The sequence below is a fragment of the Ambystoma mexicanum genome, chromosome 3p (assembly GCF_040938575.1).
Source record: "Ambystoma mexicanum isolate Mex_15411 chromosome 3p, UKY_AmexF1_1, whole genome shotgun sequence".
Lineage (NCBI taxonomy): Eukaryota > Metazoa > Chordata > Amphibia > Caudata > Ambystomatidae > Ambystoma > Ambystoma mexicanum.
This window is the reverse complement of record NC_090925.1, coordinates 111,371,630-111,387,107: the sequence shown is the minus strand read 5'-3', so window position 1 is coordinate 111,387,107 and position 15,478 is coordinate 111,371,630.

The following is a 15,478-nucleotide window of genomic DNA, read 5'->3' as shown; positions in this document are numbered from 1 at the left end:
TGCACTATTTCATTCTAATTTCCCGTTTATAATTCTCTCCTGATATAAAGTCTGCTTCTTTCTTCTGCATTGAACACAACCGCCCCCTCAACCCCCTTTATATTTATATCCACTGGGGTTTAGAGAATGTGTAGAATTCCACTACTTTGGCACCCAAATGATCTCTGTACAAAGAAATCTTACTGAACCTACTCCACACGTGGTGGGTCATGTTATGAATTGTGCCATTTACAACTCGTCAAAACACCAAGCAATGGTTACATTGATACACTCTAATAGCCAATACACTGCAGATAATATTCATGTGATGTCTTATGAAATTGATCCGGCAAGATGGTCCAGGCACTCTGGATAGGATAAGTATGAATACTTGTTGAACTAAAAAGCACAAAATATGTCCATGTGTTCATTCCTATATCAGTGGGCAATCACTGTGTGAGAATCTCGAATTAGCAGTTTAATGTCTTCATTATTTAGTGATGTAGGAGGTCCACCACCAATCTGCAGAACGCCAAACGCTTTTGCTACGCTGGATTTTTAGCCGAACCCTGTTTATGCACAGTATACAACAAACATCCATTACATAGAAACCTGCACTGGTAAAATAAGTGAGGACTTCTGAGCCAGACCTGATAATGAGTGCCTCTGTATATTATAATACTTCAACATAGTTATTGAAAGTGTCAATGACTGATGGAGCGGTCCGCATTTCTAAAAAGCATGTAACCATTTTAGCATGCATTTAGCATTAATTTCAAACAGATACAACCTGACACTTAACACTAAGGACAGGAACACAAGTATGGTGGTAGTGGTAAAAGTCGGAATTTCCGAATACTGGATGCTTTACCATTGTGCCACATTCACAGTTTCAAATCCACCTCCTTATGTGTGGATGTATTTAATGCCACATAAAAACATTAACATATGCAGTAATTACCACATGCAGTAATATGAACCCCACAGAGTCCTATGGGACTGAAAAATGGGGAAATGACTGAATGATCCACATTACTGTGAACCTTGCAGATCCTTCTAGTTACCACATGTGGTACGAGTAATTCTGTTTGGTGGTATTACCAAGCTCGTAATCAAGCCCTCAATTGAGGTGCTGGAAATAACTAGTTTACAAGCAGGATTATATCGTACAAACCATGAGTAAACTCTGTTTCCACCCGGCAAGGTTTTATGTAATAGGAAAAGAAGATTACTAGCATTTGGAAAGACCGCTCCAACTACTGCGAAGTTGCACGCTTTAGCAAGAAGCTTCTTCAACTTTTCCCCTACTTACAAGTGCCATTTCCTTCATTGCTCCTAAGTGGAATTTCAAGTTTTTTTTTTAACCATCTTCCCTGGCAAGGCTTCCAAAAGACTTTAAATGCGGAAATGGGATTGGGTGCAGCAGTAAAATTAAGTCTAGAGGAAGACACCCTTTCTATTGCTTCATTATTGGCAGCAGATAGCACTGCTTTCCATTGCTTAGTTTAAGGGATCAGATTAACATTGCTTATGGCCCTCAGAACCACCTCTGCTTTAAGCAGAGTAAACCCAAAATGTTATCATGCAGCAAACACACGCTCTCAAATCTACGGTTCACCTGCCAAGATCGATGGATAACCCCAGATGTCCTTTCTATCAAGAGCAATGTACAAGACAATCTACAAGGTGCCGTGTAACTCTACATTGACTCAAGTTCCACTTCCCATTAGGAAATGTAGGCAAACTTGGATACGGTACTGGCCAAACTATCATTTCAATGGCTTGTATCAAGGCTATGAAAAATAATTGTTAAGCACTCCCAACTAGTCCAGATGATTGATCAAAAATGGTTCTTGGACCCAAAAGGTCTGCCCACATCACACCTAGCTGAATCCCCTTCCCTGGCTCCAACTGTAATTAAGAGTGTAGTACAGGGAAATGTACACCTTCCATTGCACCATCTGGCACAACAGGCTGAAAGACTTGTCCAACAGAATTCATGAGTATTAACCTACAAGTAACTTCTGACATACACTTACACACCTTAAAAAGCACTTGCATGTCAGGAAGGCCATAAAGGCCCATGTGTTCCCGAAAGGATTTCCTACCCAACCCCGGGAGCGCCGGTCTTTGCGTCAGGCAGCCCAGGCGGCTGCCTGACGTCAGTCAGCCTCTAGGGGGCGCTGCACCAGCAGTCCACAGTGCTAGAATACACATATAACACGTTCGTTTCTAACATTATAAAAATAAATGTGCCTGTTCATTTTTATAATGTTAGGAAACAAACGTGTTACACGTGTATTCTACCACTGGCACTGCTACAGGCTGTGGCCTCGGCCAGGGCAGTTTCTAGTCCATTTGGTGCCCAGGGCGAAACACTAGGAATGCGCCCCCCGCACTCCATCCCAATGTGCCACTCCCACCACACCCTGTGCTCCACGCCCGCTGCACACTGTACACCACTCCCACCGCACCCCGCGCACCACTCCCACTGCAGCCTGCGTGCCATTCCCAAACTACACCGTTAAGGAACTCCTACCCAAAGTCAACAGTCCGTCACACAAGGAATGAATTGCCATTTGCAACGGTGGGCCACTTTTTCACTGGTGCCCAAGACAATTTTATGCCCCAGTCCCACTTAGGCTGCAGATAATGAGGACTGGGCACACCAACCAAGAGACCATGAATATGGCACAGGATGCAGTATATACAACCAACAAAGAACACAAGATGCTGAAGGGGGTTTGGAGGCAACCTAAGCCAAAAGGGCAATGACAAGGAGACACCTGAACCCAATAAACAATCACTTTAACATTCTTTGAATGGGAATCAAGGGTTATGCTTTGATACAGTAAAGTCTTGACTGTTGTAAGGATACATGGACCAGGATTATTTATTTACTCATGCAATGTTTGTCGGGTACCTGCATATTTATTTATTCATGCAATGTGTGTCTTATACAGGTATCCGACACACATTGCATAAATAAATAAATTATCCGTCTCCCTGTACCCGACAAACATTGCATAGATAAATAAATAACCCGGTTCGTAGCTTAAAGAATATTTACTCAGCAACACTGGTCAAAACTATTATCCGCATTGTGAAGTAACTCATCACCAGTGCCATGGAAGTGGTTTAAAGTGGAATTGATATATAGTTTGGAAAAGAAGCGTCATGAAAGAAATAGCGCTGCTTTAAACTATTATTTTGGCATTTTCTGGGCTTGCGGGGACGCACCATGGGCCCAAACGGGTCTCCGTTTGTACCGTGTCGGGCCCACGGTGCATCCCTGCAAGGCACGGCCACTCTCCACAGCCCACTGCACCTCCCCTCCCATCTGAATGCCAGCACAAAACCATTTAGTGACTAATGGGCCACCGTTAGCAGTTTCCTGCCGGCATTGTGATGCAAGGAGCTGGTCTTAGCTGCAGGGGGATCTAAAGTGTTTTTATTGGTGTGCTTATGCCCCCCCCAAGTGGCACGAAAGTGGTCAGAGGGAGCCTCTGACTTCTGTAATGTCACGTAGTACTTTTGTACTATATGACATTACAGTCAGATGGAGCAGCGCCAGCACCTGACCTGCAGAACTTTCCCTGCGTCAATGCGCCGCCCCACAAACTGGGGAATTCCATCCCCTCCAGAGGCTCCAGGGACCGGGGCAATTGCGCCCCCCGGGGCAATTGCGTCCTGGGCAGTTGCCCGCCTCGTCCGGGCCAAGAAACGGGCCTGGCCTTGGCCCTCAGGCAGGGCAGGGCAATTGGCAAATAAATTAGCAACATTTGTTGCTTTATTACCTTCCTCCGGCCCCGGGTGGCACCGGCGCTGCTGGCGCTGGCCAGGCCCATGGGCGCACGTGCAGTGTGCCCTCCTCCACGCTATGGGTGTGCACTGACACTGAAGTGTGGATCGATTGGGGCTGGCTGGTGTTGTCGGCTCCGGCCATTACAGAAAAGAGGAGCGAGTGAGTCACTAAATCCTGAAGTTGTTCCCATCACAAGCACACACTGCCAAGCAGCAGCAGAATCAGCAAATACAAACAGTTGCTGCATCCTACCCTCGCTGATTGGCCTTGTTTCAGGAAACCCGGCAGTAACTACAGCCTGCCAAGGCAAGCACACTTCTTTCCTCCTGGTCCCGTCCTCGCAGGTGAGGACTATTGCTGCATAGGCATTTTATTTATTTTAAAATGGTATTGCGGAGATGACTTGGCCATCCAAGAACAGCCTCTGGAAGCCACAAAGCTAGACACTTTTGTCAAGGCTCAAGTAGTCATGAAAAAGGAAGCGAGCACTGGTGGTGGACTCTCCTGAGGAGATCAAAAGGCCGGTTCTCGGAAGACCTGGCCAGAGTGTCACCGTCAGCAGATCTTAGACAGTTGTACGTTCCAGCGGGGTTGGATTGGTCGGCTCGTTGGCCGGGCCAAAATCACTTCGAGGGTGAGGTCCTGGGGGCCGGTACCACGCTTGGACCGGTTTGGGGATTACTACGCCCCCCTAGTGCCCGCTCCCGAGCATATTGTTCGTTGTTCCCTCTTTCCTGGGCATGCACTGCTGACTTTATTTTAGTGCAAGAGTTTCATACATTTCACTGTTCGCTCAGACTTGCTTATACTCTTCTTTGACGTTTTGCTTCTTTTGTTTGGAATAGCAATCATGCTAGTCTAACAAGATAAACAAACACCTACATGAATGTGCCTTGTGAATGATGGTGTGAAGGATGGATGCAGGCGCTGGACCAAAAGCTGAGCGAAGTCTGCACAGCAGCTGACTTGGGAAAGCCACTCAGCAACTACAGTAGAAACCATTTTCTCAGATGGTTGTCCCCTCTTCCGTATAATGCAAATACCCAGACTTGCAGGATGCATGCTTCACTTTCTTTGTTCCATTGGGGGGACATGCTGTAGCATCAATTCATGGCCTTTAAAATACCCTGCACGGTGCAGCTTCCGATCTCCTTTAACACAAGCGCTGGGAAATGACAATGACTAGCTAATGCCACATTAATCAAAGCCAGGTCTCTAAAGAATGGTTCAAGTGTTGGGGAATCACCTGCTCACACTTTCCGTCGTGTGACCAACCAGTGTGCAAAAGATGTTGCAGAACGTGGGGCTCTTGATGCCACCCATCCCTGCATTTGATACACCAGCAGCTAAACACACCCTGGGGAGGCAGCGCCTTCTGTATAGTCCTCTCCCAAGCTCGGGACAATGTTCTTTACCATAATGGAGAATGTGAAAAAGCGCCGGGCTGCAAGGCTGGGGGGTGAGGGTGGAGGGCAAAGCGCACTACGCTTGGGGTACATTCGAGATGCTTCCCCTGATACCCGCAGTACTCCAAGTCCCTTGAAATGAAATACGTCTATACACTGCACAATGTGCAAGGCCGCTGTTATTCAAGCAGCACGCAACTAGTAATTTGCAAAAAGTAAACTTAACGAGTCCCAAGAAAAGGTCATCTTCCACCCTTTAAGAATTTGATTGTTTTTGTTTTTATGTTGGGATGGTAGACATTGTTTTTCTTTGCAATCTTACAGTTTCATGGTGCTGTCGGGAGCTAAAATGAGTGATCACGAAGGAAACATTTAAGAATTTTGAGAGTTCACAAGCATGAGTGAAACAAACCCCAATACTCGAACTGCCATTTCTCTGCTGCGGTAATGCACTGCAGTGTGTTTCAATGTAAAGTCCACATTGTAATGTCATAATTTTAGAACGCCACTTCTCCAACATTAACATTGGGAGCTATGTTAAATTGTACATGCATGTTAACTCTCTGCATATGTTTAAAGTAGACTTTACCACTCACATGGAGTAGTGATATTGTTTACGTGTGTCCCTCCTAAATATTTTTAACTTCCTGTGAAATATTTGATGCAATACATATTGCATAAATGCATGTATTTTAATGCTGAGATAGACAAGCTTGTACAGCTATCGGTGGGTAGGTTGCTGGTGTTTGTTCTTGGAGGTTCAAGTAACACTGTTCAAGACCAGTTCATCACCTTTTAAGAGTGGCTAAATGTTTGAGGTCATACGAATGACATTAGTGTAAATCTGAAATTGTCGATTCTCTGACCTGAGTCACAGCAACAAACTGGTCATTGTTACTAAAAATGAAGAGCACAAGCAGACTAACATAACCAGGCCTGTTCGGGTTTTACCCTTTTATTGCTGTTTTTTGAGGTTCATGAAATACAGCAGATGCCAGCATTGACAATTTAGTTAACTCATAGTCCCCACTCCCGCTGCTCAGCCCATGACACATGCATGAGATCACAGGTCGGGGGAGGGGGCGCCAACGATGCTTCCCGTCTGGGGTGCAATCTGTTGTAAGACCGAAGTAAGTGTGGCTGTCAGGGGATCGAGAACCTGACCTGCATCATGGGAGTCGTATATCACCGTTGGGGCAACCAGCAGGCGTGTCGCTCTTCCAGCACCAATGACTTGCTGTCAGAAGCAACCTTTAAAATGTAGTATAGGACCCTTGGAAAAGCTGCTAGATGCCATGCTTTGAATGATGCTCGCTACTCACTCTTACCTCCTAATCTCCCCCTTCCCCAATCTTCCATGCCGCTTCAGTGGTCTAAAGTAGTTTACTCTGGCTGGGCCTGTCACACAGTGCTCTAATGCATCCACCTCAATGACCCCTTTTCAAGCTCATGGTCAAGGCTTCCGGCCCTGGCAGGTCCACTGGGCCCTTCGTCCTTCCAGGGTCACACAAATCAGTGCCATTACATTGGATAACATTAGCATCCTGTGCAGAGCCGTCCACCAAGGGAAATGCTCGGAACATGGGTTGTACCCACTAAGGAAAGCCGGCGCTCCAAGCATTTTAATTGGTGTAGGGCGCTTCCCTTCCCCGCTCCACTTTCACCTTAGCACCTGTGTATCTTCCTACACGGGTGCTAGTGATGTCCTTTTTTTTTAAAGAAAAAAAAGAAACTTGCCTTGATCCCCCGCGGCTGAGCGCTGTGCAACGCTGTCGTCCAGGCAGTCCCTCTTCAATGTTGATGACATCAGTCATTACCATAACAACGGACTTGCTGGATGACAGCACTATGTGGCGTCGGGCTGTGGGATTGGTATAAAGGTATGTTTATTTTTTGTAAAAACACCATGAGCCCCCATGTAGGTAACTACAAGGGTGCTAATGGCAATATTACACAAGGCAGTGGGCCGACCCGGTCGCGTTAAGGGACCCTTGCTTCGCTTGGGCCATTAACTTGGGTGGCAGGCCATTACCGACAGAGTCGGCCCGACGCCTTGTGTAATATCGCCTCAATAAAAACCTGTTATTACCGCCAACAGGGCGCTCTACAAATAGATGAACAAGTTACTTTTTACCTTGTAATGTTCTTTCGATGGGATGTTACTCCGACGTATTCCTTATCTTGATAATAGATCACTTCCAGCTTGCTGGCCTCAGAAAAAATTTCAGTAGAGGGCGCTGCGCGTCGACGTCCCTCGAGTTGGTGTCCCTCGACAGCCTCTGTATCGGCGCCGACGTCATTGTGCATATAAATAGACTTGCGCAGCGTCCGTTGCTCAGTTCTGTTTTGAAGCTTAAGAGGAGCTGTGCATGAATTGGTAATTGACCTTGAAGGAGAGTAAGCTGCAACTACAAGGGAAGTTTTACTGAGGGGATGGATGGGAGGGACGATAAGGAATACGTCGGAGGAACATCCCATCGAAAGAATGTTACAAGGTAAGAAGTAACTTGTTCTTCGAAGGGATTGTGTCCTCCGACGTATTCCTTATCTTGATAGACTCCCATAGCTTTGCCAAATCTTGTCTCCTGGCTAGAGGAGGAAGCCAGATTGTAGAATTTTGTAAAGGTATGTGCGGAAGACCATGTGGCAGCCGCACATTTGTCTCAAATCGGTACCCCTCTTTGGAGGGCAGAAGAGGCTGCGATACCTCTGGTTGAATAAGCCCTAAGATGTTGAGGGGGCTCTTTGCCTGCCAATTTGTAGCATTCTAGAATGGCTAAAATAATCCATCTTGAAATGGTCTGTTTTGTGATTGGCAATCCTAATTTGTGTCCTGCATAACCTATACACAGTTGGTCTGCTTGCCTTATCCTGGCAAGTATGCTGATATAAAAACTCAAGGCTCGCCTTGGATCCAGCCTATGTAGCCTCTCTTCCTCTTTCCCTGGATGGGGAGGAGGATAGAATGAAGGTAAGGTTATCTTCTGAGTGATGTGGAATTCAGAGACTACCTTTGGGATGAAAATTAGGCTTCACTTGTAGGACAACTTTGTCTTTGTGAAAAATTGTATGAGCAGGTTTGCAAGATGGAGCTTGTAATTCGCTCACTCTTCTGGCAGATGTCAAAGCCACTAGTAAGACTGTTTTAAGGGTGAGAAATCTTAATGAACAAGAATGGAGTGGTTCAAAAGGAGTACCCATCAGGAAATTTAAGACTAGATTTAAGTCCCACAAGGGAACTTGGAATGGCTTTGGGGGATAGACATTAGTTAACCCCTTCAGAAATTGGATTACTAGGGGTAATTTGAAATATGATGGCTCCTCTGCAGTGCGCTTGAAGATCGACATCGCTGCGAGGTAGCCCTTGATCGTACCGACTTGAAGACCTGAATTGGCCAAATAGAGCAAAACAGATAACACCATTGGTGTACCGCATGAAAAGGGTTTGATATTCTTTTCTCTAAACCAGCTGCAAAACTTGTTCCAACGGCAGCGATATAAAGTCTTTGTTGCTGGCCTTCTAGCTGAAAGCAACACCTCCATGACGTCATCTGGGAGGTCCCAATCCTTGTATCTCAACCTTTCAGAAACCAAGCGTGAGGGTTCTGATGTCTGGATGGAGAACCTGACCTCCCTTCTGCGAGAGAAGATCCTCCCTGTGCGAAAGACGAATCGGAGGGCAGATGGACATGTCCAGAAGGTCTGGGTACCACTTTCTCCTGGCCCAGTCTGGGGCAATCAGGATCATAGTCTTTCGGAATCGTCTCAACCTCCTGATCATCTGAGGAATGACAGGGACCGGAGGAAATGCGTACAGAAGTGGAAACTCCCAGTGCACTACAAACGTGTCCCCTAGAGCTCCCCTCGGGGGAAAGTCCCTTGAACAAAACTGATCGCACTTCCTGTTGGTACTGGTGGTGAACAGATCCACTTGAAGGGTTCCCCAAAGGGTGAAGATCTCTTGAAGGACTTCCTGAGCTATCTCCCACTCGTGGGAGACTGTGCTCTGCCTGCTCAGAGCATCCGCTGTCAAGTTCTTCTCTCCGGCTAAGTGAACTGACGATAGAGAGATTCCTTCTTGAATTGCCCAGACCCAGAGCTGCATCACCTCTCTGCACAGTGGCAGTGATCCTACGCCTCCTCTTTTGTTGAGGTAGTGCATGGCCACTATGTTGTCCGTCATTATTAGGGCATTTTTCCATTGTACAGATGGCAGAAAAGCCTTCAGCGCTAGTCTGATAGCTCTCAGCTCCAACAGGTTGATATGTAGTCTGGACTCTGATGGAGACCAACGACCGCTGATGGTCAAGTCGTTGGCATGGGCTCCCCACCCCGTGAGTGAGGCATCTGTGACTACTGTTATCTCTGGCCATGGTTGCCAAAACAGTTCTCCTTTCAAAATCTTCTCCCGACAGGCCCACCACTGAAGGTCTCAAGCCACTTTGTCCGGGACCTGAAGGAGATCTGTCATTCTTTCTGAGAATTGCGACCACTGGGTTCTTAGTGCCCACTGGAGGGATCTCATTCTCAGGTGAGCCTCTGGCACAAGGAAGATGCAGGATGCCATGAGGCATCAACTCAAAAAGTCGAGGGCTGGTAGACGTTGGGCAGTTTGAAACTTGGTGACCATCTGCAGAATATCTTGAGCCCTCACCTCTGGTGGCGAGGCTTTCCCCAAGGAAGTGTCCAGGACCGCTCCGATGAACTGGAGTCTCTGTGATGGTATCATCTGTGACTTCTTTAAATTGAGGGAGAAGCCCAGTTTGTGAAGGAAGTGGCAGACATAATCTAGTTGGATCTGAGCTTGTTACGAAGATACTGCTCTGATCAACCAATCGTCTAGGTAGGGGTAGACGTGGATCCCTTCCCTCCTTAGACTTGCAGCCACTACCGACATTAGCTTGGTGAAGACCCTTGGGGCGGAGCTCAGCCGAAATGGCAGAACTCGAAATTGATAGTGAGAGTTGCCAATTGCGAACCTCAGGTATTTTCTGTGTTTGAGATGGATTGGCACATGGAAATAAGCATCCTGAAGGTCTAGAGATACCAGCCAGTCCTGAAGCTGGAGTGCCTGAAGGATCTGAGAGAGAGTTACCATCTTGAACTTGTCCTTCCTGAGGAATTTGTTCAATTCTCGTAAGTCAAAGATGGGTCTCAGTCCTCCGTCCTTCTTCGGTACTAGAAAGTAGGGGGAATACCAACCCTTGTACTTCTCTGCTACAGGTACCGGTTCTATGGCACCTTTCTCTAGCAGGTCTAGAATCTCCTGCGAAAGGAGCGGATCTGGAAACTTCAAAGAGTTGTTCCCCGGTGAATGACTCTGAGGGGTGCGTAGAAAAGGCAGGCAGTAACCTTGGACAACTGTCTCCTATGCCCAAGCATCTGACGTAATAGCCTGCCATTCCGTCAGATGTTGAGTTAACCTGCCCCCTACTGGTGTCTTGTGAGGAGAGACCTCAGAGTGGTTTAGAGGCGGCTGAAGCAGATGCCGAGAGCGGCTTTTGTACATTTAACCCGTCCACCGCGGGTGAATCGTTTTTGGCCCCTGTCCTCTTATTTTTCCGAATGCGGAATAAAAGGGAAAGGACCTACCCCTCCAAGAGGTTCCTGAGGGGCGATACAGAGTTTGACGGATTACAGTTCCAAGAGATTTTGCTGCTGCCTTGGATGTTTGTAACTTCTCTAGGCTGTCATCAGCCTTCTTACCAAACAAAGAAGTGCCATCAAAAGGCATATTTAAAAGTCTGGCCAGTACATCTGGAGCAAAACCAGACTTTCACAACCACGCAAATCTGTGGATTGTAGTACTTGCCGCCATGGCCCTGCTGATACTGTCAGCAGAATCAATGCCAGTTTGAAGGGACTCACACATTGCGTCTTTACCATCTTTAATGATGTTCAGAAATGCTTCCCTTTCCTCTCCTTCCGGGAGACAGACAGCCACAGATGAAGCACACTCCCAAAGTGTATGACTGAATCTTGCGAGCGTGCAAGTAGGATTAATGAATTTAAGCGCCATGCTACATGCCGAGAAGACTTTTTTTGACATAGCGTCAAACCTTTTATCATCCCTGTCTTGTGGAATAGTAGGGTATGCAGATCTACTGGTCGATGAAGTTGCTGCTTGTACAACCAAACTCTCTGGAGTTGGATGTTTGCTCAAATATTCAGGGTCAGAAGCAGATACCCTATATTTGGCAGATAGTTTTTTGTTAACTTCCGGGATAACCTCAGGAGTTTCCCAGTTGACAGATATTTTTCTCTGCAATGCAGCATGAAAGGGAACCACAGGATCTTCCTGTGGGCCTTTAAGTAAAATGTCGGTAAGATCATCTTGTTGAAAAGAAGGTGGAGGTGTAGACTACCCCATGAACTCTATTATTCTGGCCATTAAGACCCTATAAGGGGTCTCAGCATGTTCCCCTGGCTCTGGTTTAGCGAGTTCTACTTCTGGAGAAGTATCTAAACCACTTGCCTCATGCACAGAGTCTTGAAGGTCCTTCAATCTGTTCTCTTCAGAGATAAATTCCTCTGGTATAGGTGTAGTGGTCCTCTGTAACCCAAAGGGTCTTTCATGGTCCGAATCCTCCCCTTCCTCATATATAGAGGACAAAGATCTGAAATAATCTGACCTTGGGTATGGCTTAAAACCCATTTCTAGAGCAGAAGGTGCCAAGCTTGTAGTCACCGGTTGAGAAAACGTTGAAGTTGTCGACGCGGAAGTCAAAGGCTTTGATGAAACTGAAAAAGGCGTTGAAAAAGTATGAAGAGGTTTCGAAGAACTTGAGAGAATCAGAATCCTACTCGGAGTCGTCGAGGTTATCGATGAAATCCTCGAAATCATGGTCGAAGCCCTCGGTACGTCTACTGACTGAGATGTAGTAACAGCAGTAGGTCTGTCCTTTATCGGTGTCGACAGCGGCGTCGAAGACGGTGTGGATTCGACCGATTTATGTGTCGACGGACCCTTCGATAAAGGCGTCGATGATGCAGATTTATGAGTCGAAGGAACATTCGACGACGGCGTCAATGACGCGGTCTTACTGCCTTTGCTCGAGGGTTCATGACGCTCTCGGGCAGTTTCTTTCACCGGGTGCAACGACTGGCGGCGTTTCGATTTTTCGGGTCTTTCACCCAGGGTATCACCTTTAGCCGTCTCTGAGGCGGTTGAGGCATCTTTCTCGAAGACGCTAAGCATTTTTTTACGGAATTCCTCCAACTTAGCTGGAGAGCTGTGTTTCGTGGGGCAGGTGACCCTTTCCAGGGAAGTGGAAGAAGACAAAGAAGAGGGAGATCGACGACGCCTCTTTTTTGAGTGTTTAGATCTCGAAGACTGATGGGAACCGCTTCGAGACCTTGAACTAGAATGTTTACTGTGACGGTGAGGAGACAAAAGTCTCGACTCTGCCGAGGAAACTTTAGAAGAAGTTGAAGTTTTAAGAGTCTTACTTCTTTCTAGCTTCCCCTTAAGCTCCTTCAAGGCTTTCGCCATCATGGACATACAGTCCCCGCATTCCGAACAGTGATGCTCCGATCCCAGGCACCACAAGCAGATCCTGTGCGGATCCGTCAACATTTTCTTCCCACAATTTCAACACTTTTTGAAGCCGGACCGTGGGGTCGACGGTCCGGAAGAGGAAGCCATCGAATGAAGAAGATATCTTCGAGGAATAATAAGAAATACTTGAAGAAAGAACTGAGCAACACGATTCCGAGGCCCACGAAGCATGGAAAAATGGAAGTGAGCCACGGACGCTGCGTGAGTCTATTTATACGCACGATGACGTCGGCGCCGATACGGAGTCTGTCGAGGGATACCAACTCAAGGGACATCGACGTGCAGCGCCCTCTACTGAAAACATTTTCCGAGGCCAGCAAGCTGGAAGTGATCTATTATCAAGATAAGGAATACGTCGGAGGACACAATCCCTTCAAAATGGTATTATATGAAGTGCTGTATAAAACACCAAACTTAAATACACATTTACGGTTACATATATTCCTTTAAAATTGCAAGTTGTTAGCCAAAAATTATGAACTCTTTTGTGATCAGATTCTTCCTTGTAATATCTTTGCCAGAGGTCTGTAAAGGGTCCAGGTGTATCTATGCGACGGCTGATCTGTCATTAAAAAGTGAGGGGCAGGAACATTTCCCCGTTCCTTCAGGCCCATATGCTGAAATCTTCCAGAGGCAGTGACGGGAGAAGTGCGTCTGCGCAAAGTTGTACATATCGGGACTTGTGGACCTTGTTGAGGCATAGAAACCTAATTTTCGACTCTCAAGGATTCCCTCTCTTGCAAGTGAGTTTTTGCTTCAGTCTTTCCTCTCAAGAAGGAGAAAAGGAAGCCTTGCCCTGCCAAAGGACTTCCCGAAAGCATCTGTGCTAAAGGCTGGATTTTCCTCCTTTAGCATTTGGACTACTATTTGTAAACTTGTTTGATCCCAAATGGACTATTTTTGATTTTTATTCATTTCTGATTACTCTTTTGAGAAGATTCTTCCTATTTCCAACTCAGACCATTGCATGGATATTTAGTTAAAATATGGTAAACCAGTTAAAACACTCTCTTTGAGTCTTATGTTTTTATGTGCTATGTAGGTTTATGTTGTGCATGTTGTTTTCTGTTTCCCCAGGACCTTTGGCACAGGTCAGCATTAAAGTGGACTAATGACCCGAGGTTACCACAAAGTGTCATTAGTTACCACTGCATTTCCAACCTACCTATCAAATTCATCAGGCCATGCAACAATCTATCATACATATTTCACTGTGTAGTATGTGGTGCAGCAAACAGAGCTGACGGTTCAAATGGCAGGTGTGCAGAACCGGCTGTCCGTAACACTTCACTGGCTTTTAAGTATATATGTGTACATAAGCACAAGCACTCAGCGAGGGCGAAACACGTCTTTCCTTTCCGTGTACCCTGTTTTTGCCAGTCCTATTTTCTTTCATTAAAGACATGTATTTTTCACTTTGTCACGTGGTTGCCTGGATACTTCTTTGCCCCAGACTTTGGAGTGCAGTCCTTTTCCGGTCTCTGGCATTTATTCTTTTGTGTGCAATATATACATGAACAAGCGGCGAGTCGGCCCCGAAACGCATAAACACCTCAGCAATATCAATTGCCTTATCTTTGGGAGGGCCGCACTTATGGTTTAATTTTAATTGGATATAATGTGATTTTCCCTGAACTTTTATCTAATAAAGGAAGAATTATTTTTTATGGAATACTACAGATCCTGATCTCTCATTTGGTGATCGCTGTGGAGAGTGCTGCTCAAACGATTTGTCTGAATGGGGTGAACCAGCAAGTTTCTAAACATATATATGTATATATATATTGTACAGAACTCACTGTTCAATATAATGAACTGTCTCTTGAGTATACACGTGTGGCTCTTCGGCATACAGAACTAGCGGTTCAGTATGTAGAACTGGCTGTACAGGGCACAGATCTTGCTGTTTTGTATGTAAGAATTACTATTCAGAACATAGAACTGGTTGTTTAACATGTACAACATGCTAATCTGCTCTCTAGCTGTTTAGTATACATAGAAATGATAAGGGTTTCCCCTAACTGGGATATACCTAATCTCATCACTGTCTTTCAGAAGGGTGAAGTAAGACAAACTCATCTCATGTTAGTAATTGAGACCTCCGTTCACTTGCTGATATTACAGACTAAATGGGTCGGGGAAATAACTCTTGAGGGGAAGATAGGGTGGGAGGGCGTGTTATTGCCATTTTTATAAATATCACATGACTTCCCTACATGCAAACTAGCAGCCGACAATTAATTGAACCTACCGTAATCTGTACAAAAATAACCAATAAATTCCCTGTTCACTTCCCATATAAGTGCTGACCACAATAGAAGCTTGTGATTTTCAGCCGCAGGATAAGGTTCATTTGTGTATGAAATGTGGGTGGTATTGCATGTTTATAACTGCTTAAAGATTTGTTTTCCCTGATGAAGGCCTACACATTTAATTTAGACTGAAACATCATTGAATAATATGCCACCGCACTCCCCCACACTCTCACAGACCACTGGGATAAAAAAGCATCCTATCACAAAGTCATGTTACAATAGTATAAACGTGTTCAGTTCAATTTGAGAATGTACCAACCAACACTTCCATGTTATATGTTCCATGGTGTTCCCGGCCATCACTGTTAAGTTTGGACACAGTGTGCAAAAGGTGCATATGTCTTAAGACCATTCAAAGTCAATTCTTCAATTGGCTTATACAGTATAGGCCACTCTGAATTATCCTGTTTGTTTG